Source organism: Dermochelys coriacea, chromosome 2 (assembly GCF_009764565.3).
Source record: "Dermochelys coriacea isolate rDerCor1 chromosome 2, rDerCor1.pri.v4, whole genome shotgun sequence".
Classification (NCBI taxonomy): Eukaryota; Metazoa; Chordata; order Testudines; family Dermochelyidae; genus Dermochelys; species Dermochelys coriacea.
The window spans coordinates 237,824,448-237,841,430 of NC_050069.1; the positions used below are offsets into that span (position 1 = coordinate 237,824,448).

Consider the following 16,983-nt stretch of genomic DNA (forward strand, 5'->3'; position numbering starts at 1 on the left):
CAATCTAAACCTCCCCCATTGCAACTTGAGACCATTACTCCTCGTTCTGTCATCTGCTACCATTGAGAACAGTCTAGAGCCATCCTCTTTGAAACCCCCTTTCAGGTAGTTGAAAGCAGCTATCAAATCCCCCCTCATTCTTCTCTTCTGCAGACTAAACAATCCCAGCTCCCTCAGCCTCTCCTCATAAGTCATGTGCTCTAGACCCCTAATCATTTTTGTTGCCCTTCGTTGTACTCTTTCCAATTTATCCACATCCTTCCTGTAGTGTGGGGCCCAAAACTGGACACAGTACTCCAGATGAGGCCTCACCAGTGTCGAATAGAGGGGAACGATCACGTCCCTCGATCTGCTCGCTATGCCCCTACTTATACAACCCAAAATGCCATTGGCCTTCTTGGCAACAAGGGCACACTGCTGACTCATATCCAGCTTCTCGTCCACTGTCACCCCTAGGTCCTTTTCCGCAGAACTGCTGCCGAGCCATTCGGTCCCTAGTCTGTAGCGGTGCATTGGATTCTTCCATCCTAAGTGCAGGACCCTGCATTTATCCTTATTGAACCTCATTAGATTTCTTTTGGCCCAATCCTCCAATTTGTCTAGGTCCTTCTGTATCCTATCCCTCCCCTCCAGCGTATCTACCACTCCTCCCAGTTTAGTATCATCCGCAAATTTGCTGAGTGCAATCCACACCATCCTCCAGATCATTTATGAAGATATTGAACAAAACGGGCCCCAGGACCGACCCCTGGGGCACTCCACTTGACACCGGCTGCCAACTAGACATGGAGCCATTGATCACTACCCGTTGAGCCCGACAATCTAGCCAGCTTTCTACCCACCTTATAGTGCATTCATCCAGCCCATACTTCCTTAACTTGCTGACAAGAATGCTGTGGGAGACCGTGTCAAAAGCTTTGCTAAAGTCAAGAAACAATACATCCACTGCTTTCCCTTCATCCACAGAACCAGTAATCTCATCATAAAAGGCGATTAGATTAGTCAGGCATGACCTTCCCTTGGTGAATCCATGCTGACTGTTCCTGATCACTTTCCTCTCCTCTAAGTGCTTCAGGATTGATTCTTTGAGGACCTGCTCCATGATTTTTCCAGGGACTGAGGTGAGGCTGACCGGCCTGTAGTTCCCAGGATCCTCCTTCTTCCCTTTTTAAAGATGGGCACTACATTAGCCTTTTTCCAGTCATCCGGGACTTCCCCCGTTCGCCACGAGTTTTCAAAGATAATGGCCAAGGGCTCTGCAATCACAGCCGCCAATTCCCTCAGCACTCTCGGATGCAATTCGTCCGGCCCCATGGACTTGTGCACGTCCAGCTTTTCTAAATAGTCCCTAACCACCTCTATCTCTACAGAGGGCTGGCCATCTCTTCCCCATTTTGTGTTGCCCAGCACAGCAGTCTGGGAGCTGACCTTGTTAGTGAAAACAGAGGCAAAAAAAGCATTGAGTACATTAGCTTTTTCCACATCCTCTGTCACTAGCTTGCCTCCCTCATTCAGTAAGGGGCCCACACTTTCCTTGGCTTTCTTCTTGTTGCCAACATACCTGAAGAAACCCTTCTTGTTACTCTTGACATCTCTTGCTAGCTGCAGCTCCAGGTGCGATTTGGCCCTCCTGATATCTTTCCTACATGCCCGAGCAATATTTTTATACTCTTCCCTGGTCATATGTCCAACCTTCCACTTCTTGTAAGCTTCTTTTTTATGTTTAAGATCCGCTAGGATTTCACCATTAAGCCAAGCTGGTCGCCTGCCATATTTACTATTCTTTCGACTCATCGGGATGGTTTGTCCCTGTAACCTCAACAGGGATTCCTTGAAATACAGCCAGCTCTCCTGGACTCCCTTCCCTTTCATGTTAGTCCCCCAGGGGATCCTGGCCATCTGTTCCCTGAGGGAGTCAAAGTCTGCTTTCCTGAAGTCCAGGGTCCGTATCCTGCTGCTTACCTTTCTTCCCTGCGTCAGGATCCTGAACTCAACCAACTCATGGTCACTGCCTCCCAGATTCCCATCCACTTTTGCTTCCCCCACTAATTCTACCCGGTTTGTGAGCAGCAGGTCAAGAAAAGCGCTCCCCCTAGTTGGCTCCCCTAGCACTTGCACCAGGAAATTGTCCCCTACGCTTTCCAAAAACTTCCTGGATTGTCTATGCACCGCTTTATTGCTCTCCCAGCAGGTATCAGGAAAATTAAAGTCACCCATGAGAATCAGGGTGTATATATGCAAACAACCCAAGTCTGATACAGTGTAACTACAAGAGTAAGCAGACTTTACAGACAAAAGGGTGTGGTGGTGATATTAGTTCATAGACAAAGAACATTCTCCAGTGCAGACAAATCAAAGACCATTTCAAAAGGTCTTGTTAATGCTTTTTTAAAAAAAGAGCTGAACTACACTGAAATATATGCTGATAAAGCTTCACTAACACCTCTTATTGTCTGGTTTAGGTGGAAGAGGAAGAGACAGCTGTTAGAAGGGCCAGCCTCATCTCCAGCCACACCATCCTTTTTATGCATACCCATAGCACATCAGACCACAGCTCTGTCAGCCCAGTATCCAGTCTCAGACACTGATCAGTATGGAATTCTTACAATAGACAGCTAGCCTGCCCACCAGGAACCTTTCTTCCCAACCCTGGTCAGTCAGATGTTGGCTTATGACCTGAAGGTCTCTCCCTTTCAATCATATTTAAAAAAAAAAAAAAAAAGGTACTTTACCTACCTCAGCAGTTCTCAACCTGCAGCCCAGCTAGCTGTGTACTAAAAGAAATGCGCCATTCTGGCAGGGGGTGGGGCTGGCTGAGCAGAAGACAGCATCTTGCAGCCTGCATGAACATTCCTGCCAGCAGGGGGCTGATGAGTGCTGCAGGGGGGGCAGAAGGTGGGAGAGTGGGTCTGTGGGTAGGTTTGTGGGGGGTGCTGGAAACTAGGAGTTTTGCTGGGGTTCTGCAGCACCCCCAGGTTTTAGGAGTGGCCCCAGGCAAGGAGGTCTCAATTCCACTGCCCAGTCCAGGGCTCTGCTCCTGGCCCCACTCTAACACTATATAGATATAGAGAGATAGATATAGCTTCCTTTTTTAGGACATAGGCTATTGATTGTGTATAATTTTAAAAAGTTATAAGCTAAGAGAAAATGGATAAAAATGGATTGCAATCAACAACAAAAATCAAATACATGCTCCGAGATCTCTATTTTAGATATACTCCCCACATTCCATGTGAAATATAAAATTGAAAAGCCAAACAATTAAAGCATCTATTTGAGCTGCCACTCATTTTTTCAATCACAGTAAACTTATTTCCACAGAAGTCTACCTAGGGCATCTACCTAGAGTCTTGGCCAAATAAAAAAAGATGATTTTTTCAGTCTACCAGCACTAGGTTAGTTAATAGACACAAAGTGCCTTTCTCCACTGGAATGAGCAGTTATGGAAGTAATTCTAATACTCAAGGCAAGTTTGTTTTTTGTTTTTGTTTTTTTGCCAAAGGCACATTCAATATCTATTTATAAAAATCACTCATTTCTTTAAATAAAGATGGAACTTTCCATTTTTATACTCCATTGTTTGCCTCTCTTGAAAGCCTCCATTTCCTACCATCATCATGATCTACTTAGCCAAAAAGTGTTTCCCTGTATTTCAAAACATGGCTCAAATTAAAATGTGGATTTTTTTTTATTTTTATTATTTAAAGGACAACTTCCATCCTGCCAAGAATTACATGCACCCCCATCACAGGAGAACGAAGTGATCATTAGTGAATTCTCTGCTGCTTCACGTACAGCATTAGGCTCTGTTGTGAATGTCATAAGAACAGGCATACTGGGTCATATCAAAGGTCCATCTAGCCCAGTACCCTGCTTTCTCACAGTGGCCGATGCCAGGTGCTCCAGAGGGAATTAACATACAGGTAATCATCAAGTGATCCATCCCCTGTTGCCCATTCCCAGCTTCTGGCAAACAGACTAAGCACTCCATCACTGCCCATCTTGGCTAATCGCCACTGATGGACCTATCCTCCCTGAATTTATCTAGTTCTTTTTTAAAACCTGTTATAGTCTTGACCTTCACAACATCCTCTGGCAAAGAGTTCCACAGGTTGACTGCATTATGTGAAGAAATGTCCTTTTGTTTATTTTAAACCTGCTGCCTATTAATTTCATTTGGTGAACCCTACTTCTTGTGTTATGAGGTGTACATAACTGTTTTTAAGTAACAAACAGCAGTAGAGATTATAAACACAAAACGAAGGTGGCAAGGCTCCAAAAGCCAGGGGCTAAGTTTCTATTTCTTTGAGGTTATCATATTCCTAATGCTGTTTTCATCTATAGATTAAGAAGTCAGAAAATTACTCCAACATGAGAATCTGTAGCACTGCAAGATCTGTGGTTACTACAATTTTTTCCACATTTAGGATGTGATCTTTATAAAAGTCTTGTTCCTAGTACTGACTGCAAAGTTTGAAATACAAATTGCATTCAGCTCACCGACATACAGAGCTGGTTAATGCCAGTTTGCTTCCAGTGCTATTAGATCAAATCAACACTGATTTCAGGTCACAGATGAATTTAATCTTTTGAAGATTTTTTTTTAGAAAACAAATGAAAGTGCATATTTGTCTGTCTTGCTACACTGGTTGTGTACTGTACTTAATGTCAGGCAATGGTGCTGGCATTCATGGGCAGGCACTAGCCAAGCAATATAATTTATTGGTATTTTTTTTGCAGCCAGATTAATCCATGTGTTATTTTGAAAATATAGATGTTATCCTTTTTAATTTTCACAGTGGGTCTGAATTCTGATCACACCAGTGTATGTCTGGAGTCACCACTGTGATTAAGTAAGATGAAACTATGATCCTAGACGTTATTTATATCAAAGTAGCACCCAGACCCACCCACCCCCCCCCCCAGTCAGATTGAGGTGCCTCTGCTAGGCACTGGTAAAGAGACATGTTCAAAGTCTCTGCAACTCTACAGACCCACAAAAAGGAGCCACTTCAGTAGAGGAAATAAGAAAAGGAGTACTTGTGGCACCTTAGAGAGTAACAAATTTGAGAAAATTTGTTGAAAAAAGAGCATAAGCTTTTGTAGCTACAGCTCACTTCATCAGATGCCACAAGTACTCCTTTTCTTTTTGCGAATACAGACTAACACGGCTGCTACTCTGAAACCTGTCAGTAGAGGAAATATTGTTTAGTTTGGGATTATATGCAAGTGCTGCAATAAAACCTCTAAATGGTTTAGCAAAGAAGAGTTTTATGTTTTAAGTCAGTCTACAGTTTGGTCAATGGTTTGCCATGATCCTAAACTCGGGGTTTCAACATGGCTTTTGTTTTTTACCATATGCCTTTCCTGCCAGAAGTGTCCCATTCCCTATCCTCCCCAACACCCTTTAACTCAGTTCAAAAAAGTACCCAAAATAAACATTCATTATTTAATGAAATGTTGCCTGTTTTTAGGAAACATATTGAAGCCATTGGGTAATTTGCCCTCCCAAATTCTTTACAGAAACCAAAGATATTACAGTAAACAATTACCGTTAGAGGCAAGGATACATTATACCACTGTTTCCTAGCTCATTAAATACTTGAGCTAGAAAAAGAACCAGAGCAGGGTGCACACTATTTGCAGATAGTAACTTTTTTTTTTAAAAGAATAAAGTTGTGGCAAAGTTACTGATCCCCCCAACCCCCCCAGTCAGGATGCAGCTGTGCCTCGGTTCTAGGTTGACAAGATGTCCTGATTTGCTAGGGACAGTCCCGATATTTGGGGCTCTCTTACATAGACTCCTATTACCCCCCACCCTCTGTCCTGATTTTTCACATTTACCATCTGGTCACCCTACTCAGTTCCCCAGTTATTCCACCTCCCTTTCACGGTCAAAGATATTTTGGCTAAAGGGTTAAACTAAGAACTTTTCCTTTTCAATGGGGAAGAAAAGTCCTTCAGGCAAGATTCCAAGCAAAAAGCTTTCACCTCATTCTACTCTGAGCCACAATGCTCTCTCAAGCCTCGGAGGAAATTTCACCTTTTCCAGGGTCCACAACTAGACCTTCACCTACAGTTGCAGGGAACCACCCTTCTTCACACAAGGGTATCAGCACTCAAGGTGCCATTAATGTACAGGAGAGCCCATGCTCCCCCTTTATTACAAGCTCCAGCCCTAAGGCCACAAATAATGAAGTCACTGTCAGCTCTAGCCTCCAGCTGTTTCATTTTCCCCACACAATGGCTACCGCTTATGTTTGTTTGTTTTCTGCCTACCACTTAGGCTCTCCTGCCAGCGATCCCCAGGCTTTTTCTCCCATTCTCTTTATGGTTTGCCCACATCCCAGTACTAGGGAGCCCACCAGCAGGCTGCTTCTTTCTTCTTGTGAAGAAAGAAGCTTATTTATATCCTACCTCCCCTAGACCCCAGCAGGCCATGCTCTCAGACTAGAGTTCCCATCCATTGCTCTGGGAACTACAACCCCTAGAATGGCTTGGTCCAGGATTAGCTAGGTGAGTTCTCATAGAATCATAGAAATATAGGGCTGGAAGGGACCTCAAGAAATCATCAAGTTCAGCCCCCTGCACTGCAGCAGAACCACCCAGACAGGTGTTTATCCAACCTGCTTAAGACACCCAATGATGAGGCTTCCACAATCTCCTTTAGAAGCCTATTTCAAAGTTTAACTACCCTTACAGGTAGAAAGCGTCTCCTAATATCTAACCTAGATTTCCCTTGCTGCGGATTAAGTCCACTAAGTCCGCTTTTTGTCCTACCTTTAGTGGACATGGAGATAGAATAAGAACATCAGGCTTGGAAGGGAACTCAAGAGGTCATCTAGTCCAACCCCCTGCTCAAAGCAGGACCAATCCCCAATTTTTGCCCCAGATCCCTAAATGGCCCCCTCAAGGATTGAACTCACAACCCTGCGTTTAGCAGGCCAATGCTCAAACCACTGAGATATCCCTGCCCCATAGAGATCACATTGATCACAATCCTCTTTACAGCAGCCCTTAATATGCTTAGTTTATCAGGTCTCCCTTCAATCTCTCTCAAGACTAAACTTTTTTTTTTTTTTTTGCACACACACAAAGCCTGTCCTTGTAGTTTGCAATTGTGCCTTTAATATTGTCTCCTTCAGAAATTGCCAGCTCTCCTAAACAACTTTTCTTAAGTTTTCTTCCCATAGGGTCTTACCTACCATTTCTCTGAGCTTAAGATCTTTTTTTTAAAAAAACATCCTTATTCTGCTTCTTTCACTCCTTCCTTTCCTTAGGAATTATGATGATTTCATGATCACTTTCACCCAAATTGCCTTCTATCTTGACATTTGTTATCAGAATCAAGTATAAAATGGCTGTCCCCCTGGTTACTTTCTGGAACAAAAAAAGTTATCCCCCAATACATTCTAAGGACTTATTGATACTACTTTTCCAACATATGTCTGGGTAGTTAAAATCCACCATTACCACCAGGTCTTGTATTTTGGATATTTCTGGTATTTGTTCTAGAAGTGCCAAATCCACCCCATCTCCCTGATTTCGTGGTCTGTAACAGACCTCTACCATAGAGAGCAATCCTATTTTTTCATCCCTTTTATCTGTGCCCAGAGATGCTGAACTGATCCTGCTTCCCACCTCCTTCTGGACCTCAAAACAAGTGTATATATTTCTTGATGTACAATGGAACACCTCCTCCCTTTTTGTGCTGCTTGCCCTTCCTGAACAAGCTGTACCTCTCTACACCAATATTCCAGTCATGAGACTTCTCACCAAGTCTCTGTGATGCCAATTAAGTGATCATTTAGCTTATGTACTAATACTTGGTTATTCCTGTTTACTCCCCATACTCCTTGCATTTGTATATAGACAACTCACATGTTGAGCAGATTCCCCCACTGATTTCCTCTAATGACCCTATTGTAATTTTTCATGTCCCCCACCCAACATCTACTCCCTTTTTATACTTACCTGTGGACTTTTGTCACTTACTAACTTAGTTAGGAGGACTTTAAAGTAGGTTCAAAGGGGGCAAGTCAGTCTGCAAAAATGCTCTTCCCCTTCGTCAGGTGGACCCCATCTCTTCCCAGCATACAACCTTCCCACAACAGCATCCCATAGTTGAGGAAGCTGAAGCCCTCACATTAACAATCTTCATACCCATGCTTTCCGCTCTAGGATATGCATGGCCCTGCCTGTGTCTTTCTCCTCAACCAGGAGGATGGAGAGAACAACCTGCATCCCGGCCCCTTCATGCTAGTTCCTAGAGCCCTGGAATCACAGCTGATCTGCTCAGGGTCAGATATGGCAGTATCATTAGTGCCCAGATTGATGAGCAGCATGGGGTAGCAATCAGAGGGATGGACGAGCCTTGAACTGTGTAAAGCCACTGATCTGGTTTTCCCTTCCATGATGTTCTGTCCTGAGCCAAATCTGGCAAGTTTCAAGGTAGGCTACTTGTGAGGGACAGGTGTCTGTTGATGCCATCTAGCCATCATGTTTTCCCAAGAGGGGTACCCCAGGGGAAGGCGAGCAGATCTTCCATCCTGCTTTCATTGGGTCAAAGTTGAAGATTATTCTCACAGGGAAGTTGGTAAGCATTTGTGGCAGACGACTATACCACCTTAGAGAGCACTGGATGACAGTTTGAGCATGTGGGACCCGATTACTTAGAAAATTAATTTTTTTTAAATCAAATGGTATGAATTCAGGTTGAATGTTTCCGATCATTCAGATGAAGCTGCCTCTCTAAATGGTGTCCAACTTCTTCTCACTCTTGACAGTGAAGGACCCTGTTTCAGGCCCATAAGGCAGAATATTGACCAACACATTCTATATCCTCAGCTTCTCTCTACTGATCAGTGTTCAGTTTGCAAATGATGATCTTGATGAGATGCCCCATTATTGACACTTTTACAGTGCGGGTTTCAAACTCGGTCTCTCAATGCCACCCGTATTATTGACAACAGAACAGAGGCAGATGAAATCACAGAATCGCAACTAGGTTGCTGCCACTAAGATGCTAAAGCCTGCAGCATGTTTGAAATTGCCAACTGGAAGAATTCTGGTTTTACTCCAATTAATTTTCAGGTGAACTTTTGGTGCTGAGCTTTTCAGGGCTTCAAGGTGCCGTTACTAGTTCATCCATGGATTTGACAATTAGCGTTATGTCGTCGGCATAACCAATGTTGGTGACATCATCAAGGCATATTTCTAAACTGCATTTACTTAGCATGTGGTCACTGCACTAAAGCATCCCGGAGTGGCAACGCGTCCTTGTCAAATACCCAACCTAAATCTGAAAGACTACATTTTTCCCTCCATTTACAAAAACTCAGCAAGAGTCATCATGAGAGAAGATTCTACAGAGCTTGTGGAAGTGATCTATGAGTTTCAAGCTCAACCAAAGCAATTGCCTGTCAATGGTAAGTTGAAGATTTGCTCTGTCATGGAATGGTTGGGAACAAAGCCAGTCTGTTACAGTCTTCTCTTGCTTCTTAAGATATCAGCAGTTCAGGCCAAAAAGACTGACGCAAAAAAGAAAAAACCAAACCTCACACCACAAATTTTACCCAGGATGGATAAAAGAGATGCTGCAATAGTCAGTCTGGTTTGTTACCCTTGTTTCCAAAGCAGTCAAATAATGCCTTTTTGCTAGTCAGATGGGATCAAATCTTTTCTCCAGATCAGCAGCTCTCAAACTGTGGCTTGGGGACCCCAAAGTGGGTCGTGACCAATGTTCCCTCTAATTTTTGACAGGCTGTGTGCAAAAAATTTCTTCTGTGCAAATTTTGAAGCAGAGTTCAAATTTGTGCACCATGAGGCAACCAAGCAAGTAAAATGCTTATACATTATCCCTTTCCCCGCCTTGCCAGCTAGTAGAATCTGGCTGTGTGGATAGATGGCAGGCAAACAATGTCAAAAGTCTCCTGTAAATGATATTTCGGCCTGACTCCCATGTAGTATTTCATTTTTTTTGTGCACGGGGTTTAGGATCTGTGCGCATGCGCACACAGATTAGAGGGATCAGTGGTCGCAATCCTGTTTTAATGGGGTCACAAGGGCTGGTGTTAGACTTGTTGGGGCCCAGGGCTGAAGCCAAAGCCTGAGTCCCACCACCCATGGCTGAAGCCCAAGTCTGAGGGCTTCAGCCCTGGGTGGTGGGACTCAGATTACAGGCCCCCTGCCTGGGGCTGAAGCCCTTGAGCTTCAGCTTTGGCACCCCCTGCTCAAGGTAGTGGGGCTTGGGTGGGCTCTGGCTTCAGTCCCCGCTCCTGGAGTGTGTAGTAATTTTTGTTGTCAGAACGGGGTCATGGTGCAATAAAGTTTGAGAACCCCTGCTCAACTCATGGGCAGTGTCAAAAGATCAGTTGGCCCAGTTCTGCCTTATTTACCTTAAGCTTCTTCATATTTCTGGATTTCATTAATAGTGAATTCACCAGCATCATTTTGTGCAAAATGCGGCCAGCATCAGATATAAACTCATATCACAAGAATTCATATATAATGAATTATTGTATAAGGACAGTTTAATTTTATAAAATGTAATGATACTCACTGACTGTTAAAGAAAAAAATTCAACAGTAGTGTAACTATGGTATGAGATATAAGCAACCTTGTAAAACACCAAGATTTCTTTTAATAGAATCATAGAAGATGATGTCTCTTCCAACCCTAAGGAGGTCATCTAGTCCAATCCCCTGCTCAAAGAAGGGCCAACACCAACTAAATCATCCCAGCCAGGGCTTTGTCAAGCTGGGCCTTAAAAATCTCTAAGGATGGAGATGCCACCACCTCCCTAAGTAACCCACTCCAGTGCTTCACCACCCTCCTAGTGAAATAACGTTTCCTAATATCCAACCTAGACCTCCCCCACTACAAACTTCAGACTATTGCTCCTTCTCCGGTCATCTGCCACCACTGAGAACAGCCAAGCTCCATCCTCTTTGGAACCCCCTATTCAGGTAGTTGAAGGCTGCTAGCAAATCCCCTGTCACTCCTCTCTTCTGCAGACTAAACAAGTCCAGTTCCCTCAGCCTCTTCTCATAAGTCATGTGCCCCAGCCCCCTCATCATTTTCGTTGTCCTCCACTGGACTATCTCCAAATTTCTCCACATCCCTTCTGTAGTGGGGGGGACCAAAATTGGACGCAATATTCCAGGTGTGGCCCCACCAGTGCAAAAGAAAGGGGAATAATCACTTCCCTCGATCTGCTGGAAATGCTCCTACTAATGCAGTCCAATGCACAATTAGCCTTCATGGCAACAAGGGCACACTGCTGACTCATATCCAGCTTCTCATCCACTGTAAGCCCCAGATCCTTTCGGCAGAACTGCTACTTAGCCAGTCAGTCCCCAGCCTGTAGTGGTGCAAGGGATTCTTCCATCCTAAGTTCAGGACTCTGCACTTGTCCTTGTTGAACCTCAGATTTCTTTTGGCCCAGTCCTCCAATTTGTCTAGGTCACTCCAACGTATCTACCTCTCCCCGCAGCTTAGTGTCATCTAGCCCATCATCCAGATCATTAATAAAGACATTGAACAAAACCGGCCCCAGGACTGACCCCCTGGGGCACTCCATTTGATACTGGCTGACAACTAGACATCGAGCTGTTGATCACTACCCGTTGAACCCGACAATCTAGCCAACTTTCTATCCACCATATAGTCCATTAACCCAATCCGTATTTTTTTTTTAAACTTGCTGATAAGAACGTGGGAGACCGTATCAAAAGCTTTGCTAAAGTCAAGATACATCACGCCCACTGCTTTCCCCATATCCACACAGCCGGTTATCTCATCATAGAAGAGAATCAGGTTGGTCAGGCATAACTTGCTCTTGGTGAATCCATGTTGACTGTTTCTGGTCATCTTCCTCTCCAAGTGCTTTAAAATGGTTTCCTTGAGAACCTACTCCATGATTTTTTCCCAGGGACTGAGGGTGAGGAATCATGATGCTTGGGATATATTACTTCAATAGTAACATACTTTTCTGGGAATTTTGACTACACTAAAGAAAAACTAATTTCTCATCCTGCAGGGTGAACTAAAGAATTCTCTTTTTAATTGTGCGAACAGAAAAGCCTGCATATCCTTACTACTAACATCTCCTACCAAAAACATCTGATAGCATATGTTGACTTGTTTGAGTAACAGGTCACGAAGAGTAGTCATTTTGGATGATATAGTAATGCAGAAGTGTTAACTGCTTCACAAAATGGTTTCGCTCTCTCCCCAAATGATCGGCACAAACATAAGACTATTGTAGTTAGCACAAGAAAGATATGCTGCTCCTCCAATTGACAGCATGGTATAGTGTGGATTTTTGTTAAGTCCAATAGCACACTGGGTATGTTCTCATTTCACTCACTTGGTACCTAGCATTTCCTTCCTTCTCTATCCCATATCACAACCATTTATAAAGTTTATTAAAAACACACTGTGCCAATATAAAACTACTGGTGTTTATAATGTTCAAATTTGAAAAGCACCGTTTAAAGACTTGAAGTAGAAAAATTAATTTTGAGCAACAGGCAAATCATATGTATGAGAAGAAAGAGTAACCAACTGAAGAGTAATATTTTGACTTAAAAGCATGTTTATGAGGCATTCAGTTTTTGTGGTTTTTCTAAAGATGAGAGTTTCATTAAAGATTAAGATGTTTATGGAATCTTTAAACTCCTTTGCTGCACAAAACCTATCAGCTAACACCCTTTCAGGGGCAATTCTCATGGTAGTGGGCTTCTGGCTTTGATTTTAGAAAACCAAAGATTCCATCAACCTTTTGAATTTAATATGAAATATGTCAAAAGCTTATAGCTCTTCAGTGGAGAAACAGATGTAATGTACAGTTTTCAAGACAGGTTTGGCCATGTAAACTTCTGCTATATCATGGCATGGCAAGGAACAAGGGACTCACTGGTATCTAGTGGTAAGTTTCAGTAAGTCTGACCAGTTCGGTGTACCCAAGCTCACTAATGCCATAACCTCCCTTTAAAAAGGTGTCATAAAGGGATCAACAGAAATTTAACAAAATACGGCTAATTACTATTACTACATGGAGGACAAATTCAGAAATACAAACATTTTGAAAATTAATGTTATTAAAGTGCGTCTGCCAGGCAGGAGTGAAGTTACCCTGTTGTAAGCAAAGGAATGCGGTTCTGCCACGGGGAAGGTATTTCCAAGGTACGTTAAGAGACAATGGGAATGCCATTTACATAAAAGGGGAGGAGACAACCACTCACATCATGGCAAGGGGAAGAGTTTGCTAAAATGCAAATTGATCTGGTTCCTGAAAACACCAGCAGTGGAAGAAGCTAGGATGGAACTTCCTTCACCAGGAGGCTCCATGCCCCCTTTCTCACAGCTTCAATGAACTTCACGGGGGGAACTTTCCAAAGTATCCATCAAACATTCATAAGACTATAAAAAGATACGTAGTGGTGCAGAATTCCCCCAGAAGTATGTGTAGAATTTATGTCCCCCACAGAAAAATGACTTTCATAGGGAAGTCAGAAGAGTGGTTATTGCGACCCTCTCCAGCAGTATGTTTCAGGTGCCCAGGGCAGCCGGCAGAGAGGTAAATCACTGTGGGGCAGGGACTGAGGAAGACCTGGTTGGTGGCACCTACCCAGCACCAGGCTCAGCTGCTAGTCCTGGCTGAGGAGGACAGGACTTCCTCTTCCTCTGCACAGCATCTGGGGCTGGGTCAGATCCACCCCCAGATTTCTCCCACAGCTGCGGGAAGCTCTGCACCCAGAAACAGAAACACACACACACACACACCCCCAACAAGCCCCTGTGCATCCAGATCCCCACACACTGAAACACCTGCACCCAAACTGCCCCACACAGAACCCTCTGAACCCACACCTGGATCCCCCACACTAAGCCCCTCCACTCTTGGATCCTGCCTTGCTGAGCCTGCCAGCCCATACCTGGTGCACCTGGCATGGATAGGCAGGGACCTAGGGTGTTTCTGGGGCAGGCCCGGTCCTTGCACTGCGTCAGAGTTGGATGCAGCCTCACCGCTGAGTGTGTCCCGGGGCAGAAGGGAGCTGCAAGTGATTGCCCACCTCTGCGTAACCAATGGCTTGTGCTTCCCAATGCCATGCTGGAGCCTCCACATTTATTTGACAAATAAAATTTGCAGAGTTTTAAAATACAGTGTGCACAATTTTTAGTTTTTGGTGCAGAACACCCTCAGGAGTAAAAATAGAGCGGCAAAGAACCTCATGTTATCCTTCACCTAAGATGACACAGGAACAGAACACTTTGTACTTTATGGGAAATCCTGAGCAGAGGGGCTGGGCAGCCATCTTGCTGTAAAGCAGAGCGATCAGAATCTTAATAAAACTACAGTCTTGGTTTAAGGTAGTCTTACTCTCTAGAAAGCACTTTCCACTTTTATTTGCTCGTAACCATTTCTAAGTTCATTCGTTATACCTGAACACACTTAAAATCCTAGGAAACTTGTTTTTCTTTCATCTAAACCAACCATTGCTGTCTTTGATTTAAAGTAAATGTTAACTTCAGTTAATGTGGAAAGCTGCTGGATACTGTTTCTTTAAAAACAATTTTTTTTCCTCCTCTCTCCCAGTGGTCCAGGGGAGGACTACATATTGCAGAGCATGTGGTTTGAGGAAAATTCAGAACTGGGGGGGTTGGGTTCATCTTGCCAGGCTGCTGGATTCACAGTTGCTGAGTCAGAGTTGTTTAACACAGTGCAGGATTGTATGCTGTTTGGGAGCATCCAGACAAGGGCACTACAGCAGTAGAGTAAATTAAGCACCCAGGATTACAAGGCAGGCAGTGACAACCCCTCACTGTTCTGGATGGCACCTCAGTATGTGACATCATCAAGATTACTTCATTAGCAGAAACAGTTACCAAACCTGTAATATGCCCTAATTAGAGAGGTGGGTGGGAGAAGGAAGGAACAAGTGTGACAATAGAAATCTCTGCCATAATAAAAGTACCCTTTCACCTTACAGGCCAGCAGCAATTGTGCTATGGAAGCTACCCAAACATCTACCTCCCAGTTGGGCACCAATCTGGATTCGTAGTGTCCGTGGATGCTGTTTCAGAGATGTGCATGGTGACTACTGTGCCAAAGAGGGATTTTAAGAAAAACTGGATTTTCCCCAAACAGTGCAGGAGCTACAGATGAAGTTTGTGTGTCCATTGTCCCCCTCCCCCCATCCAACTAGCCCAGAGAACATCAGCTAAAGAGGTGCTGTTCTTTGTGATGCAACTCTTACTGGACATGTGGGGTAGGAGACTCTATATAGAACAGAATGTGTTGACGTGAGTTAGAGGTATTCAAGAGGGAACCATAGAGGTAGTCATGTCTGCAGTAGAGAAATGTGGCAAGCCCCTGTGATGCACTAGCTTCTGTGTTCATACGCTGTCCGATCATAATCCTTGCAGATATAGAAATCAGTGCCTCAGACAGGAGTGAAGCAACTGTGAATCTCTTGACTTGGCAAGCAATCCCACCATTACTCATTTGGTGGGAAAAAATAATAGACAAGATTCAATTTTTCCCTTATAATTCTCACACACCAATATCCTTTAACATCATGAAGCCGTTCCTGGCTGTTGGGGGAAAAACCGGTTTCTCCGCTTGTTTGCTGTGAGATCTACAACATCATCAGTCTTCCTCGTCCCCAAAACCTGCTTCCGTGTTGCCTCCATCTCCATTGAAGGAGCCAAACAACACGGCGGGGGTAATGGAGAACACCTTGCTTCACTTTTAGTTAAATAAATGGATAGAGAAAGCTTGTGTGCCTTAAGGCTGATGGTATGACTGAAATCAAACTAACATATATATTAACTCAGGGATAGGGAGGAAACAATGTCCTTCTTTGCTCCACGTAAAAACCAGAAAAAGTGGTACACACAGATTTTGACTAAAGTGAGATTCTTTCCCCTTCAGGAAAGAACCCTGGTCCAATGTCAGGCCCTGGGGCAAAAGCCTCAGAGGGTGGCTTGAGGAGCTGTGGCTTATCAGTCTGCCCACCACTGCTGGAGCATGAGGAGGTGGTTCTTTCTTCTTTCCGGAGATAAGGGTCTTAGGCCTGGTCTACACTGGGGTGGGGAGGGAAGGAAATCAATCTAAGTTACACAACTTCAGCTACGTGAACAAACATAGCTACAGTCGACATACTTAGATCTACTTACCGTGCTGTCTTCATTGCGGTAGGTCGACTCCGCCTGCACTTCTTGCTCCAATGGTGTACCAGAGTCAACAAGAGCATGCTCGATTTTATCATGTCTAGTGAAGATGTGATAAAATCGACCCCCGCTGGATTTGATCACTCCCGAGGGTAAGTGTAGACATGCCCTCAGAACTACTGGTATCAGTCACTATGCATTGCTTTCCATGGTAAGCACAGCTACAGCAGTAGGTCGTCTGTCACATGTTCTGCCCTCCTACCATTTGTTGCTTTGGGTGTTTGAATTTAATTCTATACCATAGATCATGCCCAATACATAAAACATGATATTAACTCAAATATACAAGAGGCAATAGTACAATTAAAACCAGTCCTCAACCTCATCTAAATTCCCATCTCTTGTGGGACTGTTCCACTCCTCTCTGGCACACTCCCAACAGAGTCTAAGAATCTAAGTTCAGCTGGGCTTTATGCCCCAACAGCCAAGACTTGGATCCACAAATCAATGGATCAGTGATTAATCTGCTACTGCTTGGAGTGGTTTTGGACATTTGGGGAGGCTTATGGAACCTCTTGGGAAGTTACCTGTAACTTAAGTCCATACTAATCTTAGCTGATCATACATTAAAATGAAAAATCCATCTCCAAGCATTTATGTCACCTGCAGGACAGCTCACGCCAACAGCTAAGCCCTGGTCTACACTAGGCGTTGAGGTCGAATTTAGCAGTGTTAAATCGATGTAACCCTGCACTCGTCCACATGACAAAGCCCTTTTTTCGACTTAAAGGACTCTTAAAATC

At 44.0% G+C, this 16,983-nt stretch overlaps 1 protein-coding gene and 1 long non-coding RNA gene across 2 annotated transcripts in view; both read right to left on the reverse strand.

Annotated features, from left to right (window-relative positions):
• The window catches only part of ABI1 (abl interactor 1), a 129,967-nt gene that overhangs the window by 64,663 nt on the left and 48,321 nt on the right, over positions 1 to 16,983 (reverse strand).
• Positions 14,386 to 16,859, reverse strand: LOC122459025. The gene is made up of 2 exons (XR_006279441.1): positions 15,726 to 16,859; positions 14,386 to 15,597 (listed from the first exon to the last, which is right to left on the reverse strand). It is a non-coding gene; the product is annotated as an uncharacterized LOC122459025 (long non-coding RNA).